Source organism: Prionailurus bengalensis, chromosome E4, assembly GCF_016509475.1.
Source record: "Prionailurus bengalensis isolate Pbe53 chromosome E4, Fcat_Pben_1.1_paternal_pri, whole genome shotgun sequence".
NCBI classification, from domain to species: domain Eukaryota; kingdom Metazoa; phylum Chordata; class Mammalia; order Carnivora; family Felidae; genus Prionailurus; species Prionailurus bengalensis.
The window spans coordinates 63,385,256-63,401,994 of NC_057360.1; the positions used below are offsets into that span (position 1 = coordinate 63,385,256).

General features: G+C 54.4%; 5 non-coding genes across 5 annotated transcripts; 2 read left to right on the plus strand and 3 right to left on the minus strand.

The window, feature by feature from the left end:
• Positions 1 to 12,668: 12,668 nt before the first annotated feature.
• Positions 12,669 to 12,740, minus strand: TRNAE-CUC. The gene has a single exon. It is a non-coding gene; the product is annotated as a tRNA-Glu (tRNA).
• A 312-nt stretch (positions 12,741 to 13,052) lies between these two features.
• Positions 13,053 to 13,124, minus strand: TRNAG-UCC. The gene has a single exon. It is a non-coding gene; the product is annotated as a tRNA-Gly (tRNA).
• A 797-nt stretch (positions 13,125 to 13,921) lies between these two features.
• Positions 13,922 to 13,993, minus strand: TRNAD-GUC. Its single transcript has one exon. It is a non-coding gene; the product is annotated as a tRNA-Asp (tRNA).
• A 626-nt stretch (positions 13,994 to 14,619) lies between these two features.
• Positions 14,620 to 14,702, plus strand: TRNAL-CAG. The gene has a single exon. It is a non-coding gene; the product is annotated as a tRNA-Leu (tRNA).
• A 1,561-nt stretch (positions 14,703 to 16,263) lies between these two features.
• TRNAG-GCC lies at positions 16,264 to 16,334 on the plus strand. Its single transcript has one exon. It is a non-coding gene; the product is annotated as a tRNA-Gly (tRNA).
• Positions 16,335 to 16,739: the final 405 nt, after the last annotated feature.

The window sequence follows — 16,739 nt, forward strand, 5'->3', positions numbered from 1 at the left end:
CCCTTGGAAGGAGGTGGGAGTCAGGATGCAGAGGTCAGTCCAGCTTCTGGACGGGGTTTCTTAGTCAACCTTCTCCCGGTGCAGTGGTGCGAAGGAGCAAGGTTTGCTGCTGGAGAGATCAGCTATACTGGGATCAGTCCAGGTGATCGGTCCAGGAAAAAAAGGGAATGTGAGAAGAAGTGTGCGGTGAATGCCTCCCATAGTGGAAAAACCAAACCATCCTCAAAAAGGAGAAAGCTAGTCTATAGCCCCGGAAGAAAGAAGGCGTCAGCTTTAAGTTCATTCCCTCTTAGAGTCTAGGCCGGTCCGGCCTGGCTGTCACACTCTGGACACTTGTAGCCAAAGGTCTGCAAGAGAAGGGTCCTCACCTCAGAAGGGAAGGTGGCCCGGCTTGGGATCTGTGTCCTGGCCTGTTCAGGGACTGTCTTGTCCAAGTTCCTCCAGCACTCTCTCCCAGCCCTCAGCAACTCAAAACCCCACCCACCCACCCCCCAGAGTTCCAGGTGTAGGCCTAAAGTAAGCACCTCTGTACCTGGACATGACCCACACAGTACATCACAGGTACTCTTCCAAAGTCATTTCACGTCTTTACTTTTTAATTCAGAAAGTTTCCAATATAGAGGAGCATATGTTGCAGGGCCGTCTTCTCCCATGCACTGAAATATATCCACTTACGTTTCATAACTTAGCCTGAGTGTCTTAAGACGTAGAACAGATTTTTTAAGCGATAACTTACCTGGACAGCATGAAGTGGAGGGATGCTTGTGATACTGAGCGCACTATCAGTACCTAGGTGGCTCGGCCTGTTGAGCGTCCGACTTCAGCTCAGGTCAGGATCTCATGGTTTGAACCTCGCGTCGGCGAGGAGTGTGGACTATATCGTTTATACAGGACTTTCTAGGTTTACATTTCTGATGTCAAACGCTGAAGAATTTTTATTGAGTGCTTTATCATGTGCCAGACACTCTAAGGCAGTGAGCAAATTCAAAGGCCCTGCTCTCCTGGAGCTGTCATTCTGATGGGAGGCAGGGTAGTCAGGCAACACATAGTTAAACAAGGGAACACAGGGTACGTCGATTGGCAGGAAGTACAATGAGGGAAAATAAAGCAGGAGACAGGGATTAGGAGATGGTGAAGGGGTGGGTTGGAGTTCTAGTGAATGATCAGGGAGGCCTCCCTGATAAGGTGACATTTGAATCAAGGCCATGACGAGGCATGATGTGGATATCTGTAAGGAAGAACATTCCAGAAACAGAAGTTAACATAAGCCCTGAGCAGAGGTCTAATTGGTGTGTTCAAGGAAGAGCAGTAGATGAGGTCAGACAGTGAGGTCAAGATCATGGATCACGTCGTGGAGCCCTGCAAAGCTTTAGCATTTGTTCTCAAGTGCAGGGACAAGCTCTTGCTTAGTTTAAGCAAGGAAGCGGCAAATACAACGCACATCTTAGAAGGACCGCTTTGGCTGTCGTGGTGAGAGCAGACTGTAGGGTGTCAAGGGCGAGTGTAGGGAGACCGGTCGGAAGCCTGTGCAGTAATCCGAGCGAGGGACGACAGTGGCTTGGACCCACTTGCTGGTGGTAAGTTTGCTGGACTTATTTTGAAAGTAGAAGCAGAATGTACTGAATTTTCATCTATTTGAGGAGCCTCTGTCTAAAATCTGTGAAAAATACATTTGCCGTGAGTCCTTACAGAACTGGGTGGGCTGAGACCATGCCTTGATCTTCAGAAACCCAGTGAAGGTGAGGCCTGTTACCGGTTAGGTCTGGAGATCACAGGCTCTTTTTTTTTCCTCCGGAGGCTAATGGGTGGTGGAAGGCTCCTTAGCCAGGTTGCTGTCAGAAGAGGGGCTAGAGGAGGAGGAAATCTATGTCCTGAACAGATGCTTCTACTGATGAGGGACGATGGGGCAGGCTGGGGGCAAAGTACAGGCTGGCACGCACCCCCCTCCAGGTGGGATGTTTGTGACGTTCTGCGGGCACTCCTGGCTGCCCCAGGACAGGGGAGGGGATGGAGAACAGATGGTTGGATGATAGAGTCTCCATCAGTTTACGGGGATCTTGGTGGATTGCGAGAGAGGGGCAATCTTATCAATGGCCTAATCTCCAGAAACCTATAGACTCAGTTTCCTGGAGCCCTAACATCACCCTCCCCTCCACGGTGGTGTGGGAAACCAAAGCAGAAGGAAATGGCAGGTAAAATTAAATTTCCTTATAACTTGCAGTTCATTGACAAATACTTGAGGCTGGCAGAGTAGAACATTTCTCCAGGAACCCCTACTGTCTTGATGCTGATGCTTTGCGGGAGGGAAGGGCAGCCATGACTTGGCAGTGGCTGGGCCTCCAGTGATCTGTGGGTCTTTGACGTGTGGCGACCCCTTTGGAAACTTACGTTCTGGCTTTGCCTCCCCCAAGTCCAGAGTGTAGGGCCAGTCACTCCTCGTAACTCCAGAGCAGCTCTTTCTGCCTATGGGTCCTGCCCCCGTGCTTTAATAAAATCACCTTTTTGCACCAAAGATGTCTTCAAGAAATCTTTCTTGGCCCTCAGCTCCAAATTCCACCCTCACCCTAAAACCCCATCACGACCAGTGCTGTTACACCTTGAGATGAGAGGCCGTTTGCCCTGAGGGCCCTGGCTCCATTTGACTTTATAATTTCTCCAGTTTCCCTTGGAGCTTTGAAAGTCTCTCTGCACAGAAAAAGATGGTTCCGCGTCCACTGCTGTGGCAGAAGTCCCATCAGCCAGCAGAAAGTGATTTGACACCAAGGTGGAAAAATGAATACAATTGCTAGACCTCACAGGGGAGGGATGGGGAAAATGAGTTGTTAAGTCAGAGATTTGGAATAAACAGGTCCCCTGTGGGGGAACCTTTGTGAAGTCACTCGAGCCAGGGGCTAAGGCCAAGGCCGATGGCAGTCAGGGAGCCCAGGATGTCTTCAGAGTTTCTCTTCTTCTCTCTGACTTCCCAAATAAAGCACTGGGTCAGCATTTCCCAAAGGGTGACAGTTGGCCACATCTGGTCGGAACGACACTGATAAAAGTTACAGAGGAAAAAAGATTTTGTGGTTATCGAGGTTTGGCAAAAATGCCTTATAAAATTTAGTTTGAAAGTTCTCTTTGCAATAAGGCTTCTTGGAGCGTTTAATGGGCATTATGAACATACAAGGAGAGGAACAGTGTATGCAGAATGTCTGCGTTATTTTGACCACAGAGCCCTTCATTCTGAAAAACCTCTCTCAAGGAGTTATGTGGCTGGGGAACAGCTTTTGGAAAACACTGAACTAGGGAATCCAGGCCAAATCTACAGATATTCACTCGCCAGGTCCTCTGAGCTCAGGACTGGGTGGTACTCACTGGCTAACACTAGTGAGAAAAAAAGACCCCAATGATTAGACAGCAACAGCTAACAAACAAGATGGACTCCCTCCTGTCAAGGGAAAGCACCTAAAATTTTAATCAGGCCAAGCGACTGTGGGAAACAAAGCCAGTCACCGTGTTAGAGTAGGCAGTTAGGTTCTAACAGGATGCCTGGATGTCTGCAACAAGGAAGTCATGGCCAGCTAGGGGGAAAGTCAGAGGCCTGTCCTGGCAGCACTCCACATGAAGCGGGATGAAAACAGACAGGCCCAAGATGGCGGATACCACGGTAGGCAACACCTGACCAAATAAGGAAAGGGAGGCAGAAACCCTGCATCCAAGAAATTCCTGCCCCAAGTAATGAATATTCCACTCTCTAGTTAACAAGTGTCAATAAAAGAACGCCCATCCCCACCCCACCAATGACTCTTCCCATATACTAAGAGAGCCCAGGGTTTTTTGTTGGTTGGTTGGTCTTTTTTTGGGTTTTTTTTGGGGGGGGTTGTTTTGGGGGGTTTTGGGTTTTGTTTTGCTATTAGGAAATGAAGTCAATGGAATTGATAAAGAACCTATGAAGATTGGTTGTTTTTGCAGCCTTCTGGGACAGACTTTGCAGAAGCAGAGCTCTTGACATGACAGTGTAGAAAGTAAAGGAACTTGCTCTTTGGCCTCAGGTAGAACTTTAAAGGTATATGTGCTAAATTCAATGTGTAAGTGTGTGATGAGCAGAGGAAGAGAGATCTATCCCTTCCAGAAGGTCCAGAGCCTTTATGTGCACATATCTCCTAGAGCCTTGCTCTGTTGCCTCAGATTAGACAGAACTGTGTGTATCCTGGGCTTGAATTTTTAATAATGCCTCCTATAAGATTTCCTGGCCACCTACCCCAACACATTTATCAGAACTTATAGAAAATTCTATTCAGCATTCCAAGGTCGGGAGTGGCATTTCTGAGGCATCAGAGAGCACTCTGTCTATGCAAGATCTACAGTGGTTTGAGGATTAAGACAACCTGTGAACAAGGGCAGGAATACAGGTGGTGTGGTTCATGCTCATAATAAGAGATACAATATCTTCCCCCATTTCAGAAAGTTGTTCACGACTATTCGGAATTCTCTCTGAGGTAGGAAAGTTGAAATGTCTGAGCATGATTGTTTGTCCATGGAAAGGAGTATCTTTTTTTCCTACTATATATGTAAAAAAAAAAAAAAAAAAAAAAGGAATCATAAGACTAAAGAGTTAAAGTCCAACCCTTCATTTGTGTAAGCGAGGAAACCATAGTCCAGACAAGGGCTGTGAGTTGACCCAGGGCATCGCTCTCTCTTTTTTTTAATGTTTATTTATTTTTGAGAGAGACAGAGACAGAATGCAAGTGGGTTGGGGCAGAGAGAGAGGGAGACACAGAATCTGAATCAGCCTCCAGGCTCTGAGCCGTCAGCACAGAGCCCGACACAGAGCCCGACACAGATCCTGACACAGAGCCCAATGAGGGGCTTAAACCCACCGAGCTGCAAGGTCATGACCTGAGCCAAAGTTGGACGCTCAACTGACTGAGCCACCCAGGAGCCCCCAGGGCATCTCTCTCTTCAGTGCTAAAACCTAGGTCCCCTTATACCTCCCTGTCTCATTCTCTCATCTGCACTTACCACTTATAGGTTATCCTGTCCATTTCTCTAATTGTCTCTTTCCACAACTCAAGAGTAACATCAACAGACTGAATTCTCCAAGGCAGAGATCCTAATGTAACACTTATTTTTGCTGAACTACATAATGGTAGTAAGATGCTCTCTATAATTCCTAGAACAATGTCATTGTTCATGATTGAATAATATGGCATTGTTTAGTTCTCCTAAAGCAAAATCAAGCACACCTGCCCAATAGGATAGCTCCCATGGGATCAGGATGGGCGCATAACCATCCATGTTGCCAGCAAAAATGTCTATGGCTAGAAGTTTGTGGATTTGAAGGGCAGATTAAAAAACGTGCTCAGAAGAGAGTATCGAGTGTCAAAGTCAGAGAGTTCTTCCAAATAGATCATCAAGAGGACCTGAGATTTTGAGAGCTAGATTACATATAAATGGGAGAGTGTTCTAGGTAAATATCAAAGGCGGGACCAGTTGCTGTTTGCCAAACAGAGATTGACTTTCCGTATTTACTAGGGATGTGGAGTAGATAGGCATCACCAGATAAAGGACTGGGAGCAGAAGAAACAGCTCTCCGGTAAACCTGATGGGATCCATTTGTTGCTAAGTATACCCTAGAGCAGTGTTGTCCAGTAGAAATGTAATGTGAGCCGCATATTTAAATTCACATATATAATAGAGCATTTTGAAAACTAAGAAGTGAAAAACGGGAAGGTAAAAAAAAATCATCTCTTCCCTAATGGGGATGATCTCTCTAGCATTTATGAAATTGTACGTATATACTTTTTACAGTATTTTTCACAATACATCCAGACCCACAGGGGACAATAGGTAATGCCAATATCTATTTTCAATAGGCAACGTCAGCAGAAACCTGACACGCGTGCTCCACTCCCTGCGCCCCGCTCCTAGATAGAAGAGACAGCCCTCTGTCTTGCAGGTTGGAAAAGCCCTCTCCTAACTCCTTCACTCCCCTCCCACCTCAGGGCGGCCAGGGCCTATCATGACCCAGGAAGGAGGGAGCTCACGTGACGACCAACGACCAATCAGATGCTCTTTGAAATTGAACCGCGTCGCAAACGCTTTAGGTAGGTTACGGCAGGTCTTTAATTGAAAGAGCTTTTCAAATCATCCACGTTAGGTCATGTGAAAGTAAAACAAGCCATCTGAGAGAAGGAGACGGGAAGGATTGGAGGACGGAAAGGGGAGAGAGTGAGAGAGCAAGAGAGAATGAGGGAGTTGGTCGAAACTGGAGAGAAGTAGAGAAAAAAGCAGACGCGAGTGGTCACGTCTTCGAATCGTGGCTTGCCAAACACACTTCCAGTCTCGCTTTCAGCCGGCTCACGTCATGCTTTTTCTCCCGTCTTTAAATAGCTTTGAGGTTTCCTCTCATTGGCTTACAGACACTAATCTAGTTCGAGTGGGTTTTGTTTTCTTATAAGCAACCTTCATCCCTAGCTGAGGACAGTCATTTAACACCACAGGGAGAATCACCTTCTCAGGCTGGTGGTTTCATCAGAGGAGACAAAGATCCAGAATGCTGGGAATGCCAGCAATTAGGGAGAGGGCCAGTGAGAAGACAGGGCAGCTCAGGGAAGGGTTGGAAGGAGAGAAATAAAAAGCAACTAACTGACAATTTTGCTGAGGGCTCACCTCGTACGTTTGATGATTGGATAGCTATTTCCTTCTTCGTATAAAAAAATCAGAGAAAAAGTCAAATACATGATTTATTCTTACAGACTTTTGTGCTACAGTTCACCTCCACCATAATTCTTTACTGTGATCTCATCACAACTCCTTATGTGGTCACAATACACACTCCAGAGGGGCAAGGGTAGGAATAGGTATCCGTTCCATCATAGGTGTGGGGAGCTTGATTCCATTCTTGTTGCCTTAACTGTGGAAAAGTTTCCTCTGGGGGTCTATATCACCTTAGCCGCCATGCCACAGAATAAGGAATATGCTTGTTGTTTTGTTTAAAATGGGATTGCTTGATTTTTCAGAAATTCGTACATCTGTTCTGTAGGGTGTTTGAAGAGGGGAGATTCAGGGCCTTCTTCAAAAGGGAGTGTTTTTGGGGGAGCCTGGGTGGCGCAGTCGGTTAAGCGTCCGACCTCAGCCAGGTCACGATCTCACGGTCCGAGAGTTCGAGCCCTGCGTCAGGCTCTGGGCTGATGGCTCAGAGCCTGGAGCCTGTTTCCGATTCTGTGTCTCCCTCTCTCTCTGCCCCTCCCCCGTTCATGCTCTGTCTCTGTCCCAAAAATAAACGTTGGAAAACAAAAACAAAAGGGAGTATTTTTAAAAAGGCACATATAAAATTAATTTGTAAAATTTTAATGTTTATTTTTGAGAGAGAGACAGAGACAGAGAGCAAGCAGCAGAGGGGGCAGAGAGAGAGGGAGACACAGAATCCAAAGCAGGCTCCAGGCCTCTGAGATGTCAGCACAGAGCCTGACACAGGGCTCGAATTCACAAGCTGCGAGATCATGACCTGAGCCGAAGTTGGACACTTAACCGACTGAGCCATCCAGGTGCCCCTAAAATTAATTTAATAACATATTTTTTGAATCCAATGTATTAATTTTTTAAAAAGTTTTTAATTATTTTGAGAGACAGAAAACAAGCTAGGGAGGGGCAGAGAGAGAAGGAGAGAGAATCCTAAGAAGGCTCCTCAAGGTCAGTGGAGAGCCCTACGTGGGCCTCAAACCCCCAAACCATGATATCATGACTTGAGCCCAAATCAAGAGTCGGACGTTTAACCCACTGAGCCACCCAGTCGACCCCAACATATTAATTTTAAATAGCTGCCATAATAAAGTACCATGAACTGACTGGCTTGACCAACATAAATTTATTGTTTCACAGTTTCAGAGGCTGGAAGCCAGATCAAAGTGTCATCAGGGTCATGCGCCTTCTGAAGATGCTAGAGAAGGATATGTTCCAGGCCTCCTTCCTAGCTGCTGCTATTTCCTTGCTTGCAGCAGAACTCCAGACTTTACCTGGTGTTCTTCCCCCGTGAGTATGTCTGTGTATTTGAATTTCCCCTTTTAATATGGGTGAGGAGCATCCACATTGTATTAGCAGCCCACTCGACTGCAAACTCACTTCATCCTCATTGCATAGGAGAGAGACATCCTATTTCCAAATAAGCTCCCATTCTGAGGTCCTGGGACTTAAGCTTTCAATATACGGATTTTGAGGGGACACAACGTAATCCATAATATCCAATATACCCCATCCAATGCTAATTCAATGTATAATTGGTATAAAAATATACGGATGTTTTACACTCTTATCTTCATATTGAGTCTTTGAAACGGAGTGTGTATTTCACACTTACAGGATTTCTCAATTTGGACGAGCCTCTTTTCTTTTCTTTTTTTTTTTAATTTTTTTTTTTCAACGTTTATTTATTTTTGGGACAGAGAGAGACAGAGCATGAACGGGGGAGGGGCAGAGAGAGAGGGAGACACAGAATCGGAAACAGGCTCCAGGCTCTGAGCCATCAGCCCAGAGCCTGACGCGGGGCTCGAACTCATGGACTGTGAGATCGTGACCTGGCTGAAGTCGGACGCTTAACCGACTGCGCCACCCAGGCGCCCCAGGACGAGCCTCTTTTCAAGTGCTCAATAGCTACATGTGACTAGTGGCTACCATCGTGGAAAACACAAATATAAAACATTTTTATAATCACAGAAATTCTAGCAGACAGCGTGCTCTAGAAAACAAAAGTACTCAGTGGTGGCAGAAAGCAAACCAGTTGTTGCCTGGAGGGGACAAGAAGGGGGAGATTACAGAGGGATGTGAGGAAACATCAAACCTTACCAAATAGTGCACTTTAAAAAAAATTTTTTTTAACGTTTATTTATTTTTGAGACAGAGAGAGACAGAGCATGAATGGGGGAGGGTCAGAGAGAGGGCGACACAGAATCTGAAACAGGCTCCAGGCTCTGAGCGGTGAGCACAGAGCCCGACGCGGGGCTCGAACTCATGGACCGTGAGATCATGACCTGAGCTGAAGTCGAAAGCTTAACCGACTGAGCCACCCAGGCGCCACCAAAATAGTGCACTTTAAATGTGTCCATTTCATTGCATGCCATTTATACATCAATTTAAAAAATTAATTGTAAAAACATTTAAAAACATTTTAAAAATAAATTTCATTTATTTTGAGAAAGAGAGAGAGCATGAGCTTGGTTGGGGCAGAGAGAGAATCCCAAGCAGGCTCTGTGCTGTCAGTGCACAGCCTGATGTGGGACTTGATCCCACAAACCACAAAACCATGACCCCGTTAAAATCAAGATGCGGACCCTTAACCGACTGAGCCATGTAGGCCCCCTAAGCACATTTAAATAAGACTGGGGGACAAATGATATGAGCCCCTACTTGCCATATTATTGTATTTTGAATTTCGAGAGTTTCTATGAAAATAATTATATGATTCATGATTTTTCATGATTTATCATTTTTCATATTATAAATTCACTATGGTACAATTTACTTTTTTAACATGTAATTTGTATTAGTTATCTGCAGACAACTGATATATCGTTAGCTTGTTCTCTACGGAGCACATGTTATATTACTCCAAACCTTAGCAGCTTCAAAGAAGAAACATGTATTATGTCACAGCTTCTGGAGTGAGGAATCCAGGAACAACTTAGCTTCACGGTTTCTGCTTCCGCGTCCTCGTGAAGTCGCTGTCAAGCCGTTGCCTGGGCCTGCAGTCACCTGAAGCTTTAACTACAACTGGGGGGGGACCCAACTCGTGTGGGTGGTGGTTCACTTAAACCCTGTTCCTCCCCCTTTGGGCCACTCCTAGGCTGCCTGTGAATCAGCGCAAAATGTTCACTGGCTTTCCCCAAAGAAAGTTGTGAGAGAGAGCCCAGGGTGGAAACCATAGCGTTTTCTAAACAAATCTTAGAAGTGACATACTTACATTTTGGCTATGTTCTGTCATTCACAAAGACAAATCCCATTACAATCTAGGAAAGGACTGTGGCAGGTTTGGAAACCAGGAGGTGGTGATCATCAAAAACTATCTTACAAGCTGACTGCCACAAAAGTATAATTAATATATGTACTTACCTACTGACTCTTTTAAACAGTTATATTGTGTTGTATATTTCATAAACAAGTTCTTAGCTATGAATATGGGGAATATTGCCTAGTTTTCTAGGACACCAATAATGAAGTGATGAACATACAACTTTGCCCACCGGTGCAAATATTAAGATAAATTCCCACAGTTGAACTGCTTGATAAATGATAAACACATTTAAAATTTACATACATCCAAATTATTCTCTAAAACCTTTGTACTATAATTTGACTTCCAAAAGACTGGATGATATGGACCACTTCCTCAAATCCTCACCAGCACTCTGTCTCAAATATTGCAAATTTTCAGATTCTTCTCTGTGTCCCTTTGCCTTGCAAGATAAAAATGTTCCTTTCCTCCGCGTACGAGGGCACATTTCACAGGAGGGTTTTACTTTATTTTAGCTTTATGCCCAACAGGCTAAAATTCATTACCCTGAAATTGAGAGTCATGTGCTCTACTGGCTGGGACCGCCAGATGCCCCAACAAATATCGATAAAAGCTAATAAGGCTAAAAATATGACAAGCCAGAGACAGGCCATATAGAAAGGCATGAGGTCAAAGATATAACGTAGAATATTAATTCCAAGACCTAGATGGCAATTACACAAATGATATTTAATTCCTAGGGCTTCCAAAAATATTAATCACAGTGAGACCTTAAAACAACAGAAATTTCATCCCACACAGTCTTAAAGGGCTACAACTCATAAATCAATGTGTCAGCAGGAGCATCCTACCTCTAATGTTCTGGGAAAAAACTATTTCTAGGAGCGACCAAGCTTTGGTATCACCCACGATTCCCTTGGCTGTTAGAATTTTAATCTATGTATGACTCAATAATCAATTTCCCAACCTGATGCATGATTGTCTGTGGTGGAAATGTCTCTAAAAAAAAAAAAACTTGAGCATCAGGAGAAGATATATACATGACTGAGGAGAGACTTGGAACATACCCAGGCTGGGTGTAAGGCAACATGGGGAGAGGAAACTTAAAAGTGAAACCAGGGGATGGGGGGGTGTGCTGCTGATTGGGGGTAGCACAACACAGGGGGAGGAATTTATTTCTGGGTACCACGCTGGCAACGGTGCCATACCATGGAGAGTACAGGGCCTCAAATTGAATAACACCATAGATAGAGGACCTCCCTGTCACCGAGGTACTTCTGCCCCCCTCCAGGCTGCGTGGCCGCTGGGTTTTCCCCCTCCATTCCCTATATCTGCACCCTCTCTCACCTCCGCTGCCTGGGTGCTGGCCAACCAACAGTGCCCACATTCCCTTTCCCTCCGCCAACCACCTGAGCCCAGGGTCGAGCTCTGCCATTCAGCCAGGCGTGCGGTGGGGAATGATGTGGCAGGAGAAAGACTGAGGTGTGCAATGGACTTGGGAGGCATCCACAGAAGTTGACGGGTACAGGGGTGGACAGAGGGACGGACGGCGCCTACCATGGCGAGGCACAGGGTGAGGCGAGATGGGAAACTGTGAAAAGTGAAACTGTGAAACGTGTGCGTGAGTGGGGGGGGGGTTGGAGGACGTCGCTCATCGGGGGTGTGGAGTGGGGCGCGGAAGAGGCGAAAGGGACCGCTGGGAAACACGCCGGCCCCTTTGCCAAAGGATGGAAGGACCGACGGGTCCTGCAAGTGGAATGACAAGTTGGCGACAAGTGCGCCCAGTCCCCCGGGGTGCGTCGACCGCCGCCCACCTGCCTGGCTGCTGGGTTGTCTTCCCCCGGGGCTCCCACGGCACCTCCCCGCTGTCTCACCTCCAGTGCCCCGGGGGGGGGGGGGGTGGGGGGGTCCGGGCCGTGCCCGGATGCCTCTTCCCTCCTCCACCTCCCGGGCACGGCGGTCGGACTCTGCGCTCCCATCGGCGCCCAAGACCGGCGTGCCCCTGGGGTCCGCTCTCCGTCGCCGGGGAGAGACGCAGCCAGCCAGGTCGTGGCGCTCCCGCCCCGGCGTGGGGCAGGGAAGCCGCCCGAGAGGTCGCAGGCCCGAGGGGGGCTGCTCGGCCAGGTGACGGGACTCAGGGCTGCGCGTGGCTCACCTGACCCACGCGCCCAGCACCGCCACCGCGGGCACCTCACGAGGGAGGACAGGATGGCTCGTCAGCCCGGCCAGCTAGGAGCGCCACCGGAGGGGGCGGTGGGGGTCCGAGCACACTCGGGGGGCAGGGGCGCCTGCGCACACTGGTGGTCCCGGCGGGGGACAGAGGCCGCCCCGGCCACTCGCGTCTCGGGCTGTGGAAGCGAAGGTGCCAGGCGAGCGTGTGCGCGGGTGGGGGCGAAGGGGAGAGGCGAGGCCGAGGGCCTCCGGTGGGCCAGCCAGGCCAAAAGGCTCGGACGGGCCGAGGTGGCAGGGCGAGGCTGGGGCTGCCCGTCGGGGCGTGGCAGGTGGCCTTGTGTGCACCCCTCCATCGTGGCGGCGGGGCCCGCGACAAGCTAGCCAGCTCGGCCTGGCGTGCTGGCGTGGGCTAAAAGGGGGTGGTGCGGGTGCACTGGGGCCGGGGCGGTGGGTGGCTCGGCTCGGCCGGCCGGGAGGGGAGGCCCCGGAGGGCCAGAGGAAGAAGAAAGGCTTCCCTGACCGGGAATCGAACCCGGGCCGCGGCGGTGAGAGCGCCGAATCCTAACCACTAGACCACCAGGGAGCGACAGGCTGCGCGCCTGGCCTGCACCCCCTGGACCCAGCGCCTCCATTCCCCCCACGCGGCTCCGCTTGGGCCCCGAGGCCCCTGCCTCTGCACGTCCAGCCGCCCGCGGGCCCCACGCAGTCCACCCGGACCGCTGGCAGCACCCGCAAAACGCTGCGCGCCGGCCGCCCTCGCACCCGCACGCCGCCTCGGGCCACGTGCCCAGCGCCCAGCGCCCAGCGCCCAGCGGGCCGGCACGCCGTCCCCCACTGCCAGCGCCCGGCGGGCCTGGCCAGGAGGGCCCCGGAGCGGCGCAAAAGGTCGGCCGGCTGCGTTGGCCGGGAATCGAACCCGGGTCAACTGCTTGGAAGGCAGCTATGCTCACCACTATACCACCAACGCTGCACGGCCCGGGCCGGCCCGACGCGGCCGGCCCAGGGTGCGCTCCGGCGCCTTCTCGCCTTGGCGCTCTCTCGCCGCTGCCGCTGCCGCCGCCGCCCGGCGCATCCCTGCCCCGACGTCCCGCCCGGCCGCAGCTCTGCCCGGCCACCACGGGCTCCGGCCACCACGGGCTCCGGCCGCCCGGCGCCCCAGCCTCGCCCCTCCGACTCAGCTGCGCCGGCCGGTCGCCGGGCACGCCCGCCCGTCCGCCCGCCCTGCGCCCCGCGCCCGGCGCCCGGCGCCCACCGCCGCCCGCCTCTGGAGGGCGCTCTGGCCGCCTGGCCGCTCTCGGGCCCTCGGAGGCCGGCTGGGGAGCCCCGCCACGTCCCCGGCCCGGCGTCTTCCGCGTCCTCCGCGGCCCGCAGCTAGCGGCCCGGCCCGGCCCGGCCCGGCCTGGCCGGGCGCGGGAAGGAGCAGAGGGGGCGGGTGCCAGGCCACACCACCTCCCGCATCCAGACGGGACCGGACCCATCTGCCTCCCACCCGAGCGACACCCACGGCGGCTGTGCGGCTGGGCGGCACGTCGCCGAGGAGCTCGCCGTGGCTGCCGCGGGGACCGACCACACGAGGCCCCGGCTGCGCGGTGGCGACCCAGCGTCCGGCCTCGAGCCACGCAAAGGGCTGGGGCCGGTGGACGGTGGGCAGGCCGGGCACGCGCCGCCGGCCGGACGACGGACGGCCGAGAAGAAGCGCCCCTGCCCCTCGGGAGCAAGAGGTGGGACCCAGAGCTGCGCAGGCCACCAAAAAGGGCGTCTTGCCTCCCCGTCGGGGAATCGAACCCCGGTCTCCCGCGTGACAGGCGGGGATACTCACCACTATACTAACGAGGACGGCGGCGGCCGGCCACCCGGGCGCCCGACCCCTCTCCGGCTGCCTCCCCACGCCTGCCCCTGCCTGCCCTCGACGCCCTGCCCTGCACGGGCGCCCGGCACGGGCCACGCCCCACCCGACCCCAGCCCCGCTTCGGCCCCCTCTCCCGCACGGCAGCCCCCGGCCCCGACTCGGAGTCCGCCCGGACCCGGGGCCCACACACGGACCGGACGGCGCTCAGTACTCCCAACGAGCGCTGCCTCTCTCTCGTCTGCCAGGCGGGCATCGCGCCGGGAGAAAAGGCCCCAGACGGCAAGCGGGGCGGCGAGGGCGAGGGCGAGGGCGACGGCGACGGCGAGGGCGAGGCAGGCGGGGTGGGGAGCAGGGCAAGGGGCGCCGACGCTGGACGGGGCCTGCAGGGAGCTGGGGGTGGGGGTGCGACAGCGACGGGAGCCGCGCTGGCGGCGGCGGCGGCGGCGGCGGCGGCGGCGGCGGCGAGGCGGCTGGCCGTGCTCCTCCGGGGCCGCCGCGCGTGTCTCGCCCCTTGCGCACGCACACAGCCGCCAGCCGGGCGCCATGACGGCCAAGGACACCAGCGTTAGCGCCGCGTCCCAGCCAGGCCAGCGGCGACGCGCCCACACCCGCCGTCAGGATGGCCGAGCGGTCTAAGGCGCTGCGTTCAGGTCGCAGTCTCCCCTGGAGGCGTGGGTTCGAATCCCACTCCTGACACGCCCACCTTTTGGCCCGCCCCACACAGCAGCCACGCCACCGGGGCCTGGACCACACCCTCTCGCGGCCGCGGCCCGCCCCGCACCCGAGCACACGCTGCCCGGGACCGAGCTCCAGCCCCTCCACCCTCGCCGCCTCGGGCTCTGAGCGCGCGCGCGCGCGCGGGCGCGCGCGGGCGCACACACACGCACTCCCCCGCGCCTCGAGCGCCTTTCCCACACCCGCAGGCTTCGCTGACTTCGCACCTGCGTCTTTCTGGAGGCTCTTTGGTCCTCCTTCTCGTCTATTCCCGCCCCTGCCCTCCTCACCCCGGCACTCGCGAACCAGCCCAGGCTGCAAAGCTCCCCGCGCTTCCCGCTCCCACTTGTGGCCGCTGGACAGCGCCTGGCCCTTCCAGCCAGCCGTCCGCTTCCGCCGCCACCGGGAACACGCACCCACCCCACCGTCACCCCGTGCTTTTCCCCCGGCCCTAGTCCATTCTCTCCACACCCTCCCGAGGCGGCCCACACGATTCTCCACCTAGGGGCCTTCCCCTGGCCACACCTACCTGCCTGCCTGTCTGCCTCCCGGGAGCCATACAGCGCAGCCGGCTGCTGGCCAGCCGGCGGCGCGGACCCCTCCCTTCTGTGGGCCTGGCTCACGAGTCCAAGCCGGGAAGGTGGCTGCAGGGAGCAGTGAGCGGAAGCCCTAGACCCCCAGGCCATCCAGCCGGGCACCACAGCGCATCTCCTGGCTCGGGGAGGCCGCCGCCGCCGGCCGGCCACTCCGCCCCAGCGTTCCGCCCGGATCCAAGACCGCCCTCCTGCCTCCCAACCTGCCAAGGCACCGAGCCGGACCCCTAGGGAGAGGCTCCGGCCAGCGCGCTCAGGCCTTTGCTCTCTTGGCCCGAGACGCACTCAGAGGCGCAGGCGGCGCTACCTGGCCTCTAACTCCGACAGACGCCGGCGCGAGCGCAAACACACACACACACACACACACACACACACACACACACACAGACACAAAGACACACAGCCCACCCGGCCCCGCCCCCTGCCCCCGGCCCCGGCCCCTGGCCCCATGGCTCCACACACGAGAGGTCCGTTCCCCACCCCTTCCGCCGGGACACACACTGCACGCGCGAGAAAACCATCCGCCAAACGGACTCTGGCTCGGGGCTGGGAGTAGCTGAAGGCAAGGTCCCTCGCCTGCCGGCACCGGCCACAAATGGCTCCGGCTGTTTGGGGATCGGGCGCTGGCCAGGCTGGGTCCAGCTCCTGGCTGCCTCTGGGGACACGGGCAGGCTGTGGCGGCGGCCCCGGACGAGGGACAAAGCACGGGATGAGCCCAGTCCGCCTCCGTGCCTTCCTCTGCCCGGACGTCCGAGCCGGGCCGCGCCGCGCCGCGCCCTAGGGGCTGGCTCTCCGCGTGCCTGGAGCCTGTCTTGCAGACCGCCCGCCTCCTGCTCCCACGGAGCAGACGCTCACGCTCACACTCACGCTCACGCTCACTACTGGCGGGGACCGGCAACGGAGGCGGCCGGCGCCGCTGGGGAAGCCCTCTGTGGCCCACGTCCGTGGGTGCATGGGTGGTTCAGTGGTAGAATTCTCGCCTGCCACGCGGGAGGCCCGGGTTCGATTCCCGGCCCATGCAACGCGCCATCCCCTTTTGGCCCCGCAGCGCCAACTGCGCGCTCCGCTTCGAAGCCTCTCTCCCACCTTCAGAGCACCTGGCCAAAGCCACCTCTGCTCCTCTCTGGGGGTCCGTCCCCGCCCCTGCCGCACATTCCCTTCCTCCTCCGTGGCTCGCTCGCCCTGGGGACAAAACTCCGCCCGCCCCGGAGCCAAGGGCCCGTCCGCGCCCGCCCACACACCTGCCTTGCCCTTCTTCTCTTTAACGACGCTCGCCTCGCTCCAGTCTCCCGATTCACTGCAAGGAACGCATCCACGCACCAACTCGCGCTGCCACCCACACGCTCCTCCCTTTCCCTCGGCACCACCTCGCACCGCCGCCCCTCCCACCAGCCACCCCCTCCCGACACACACACACACACACACA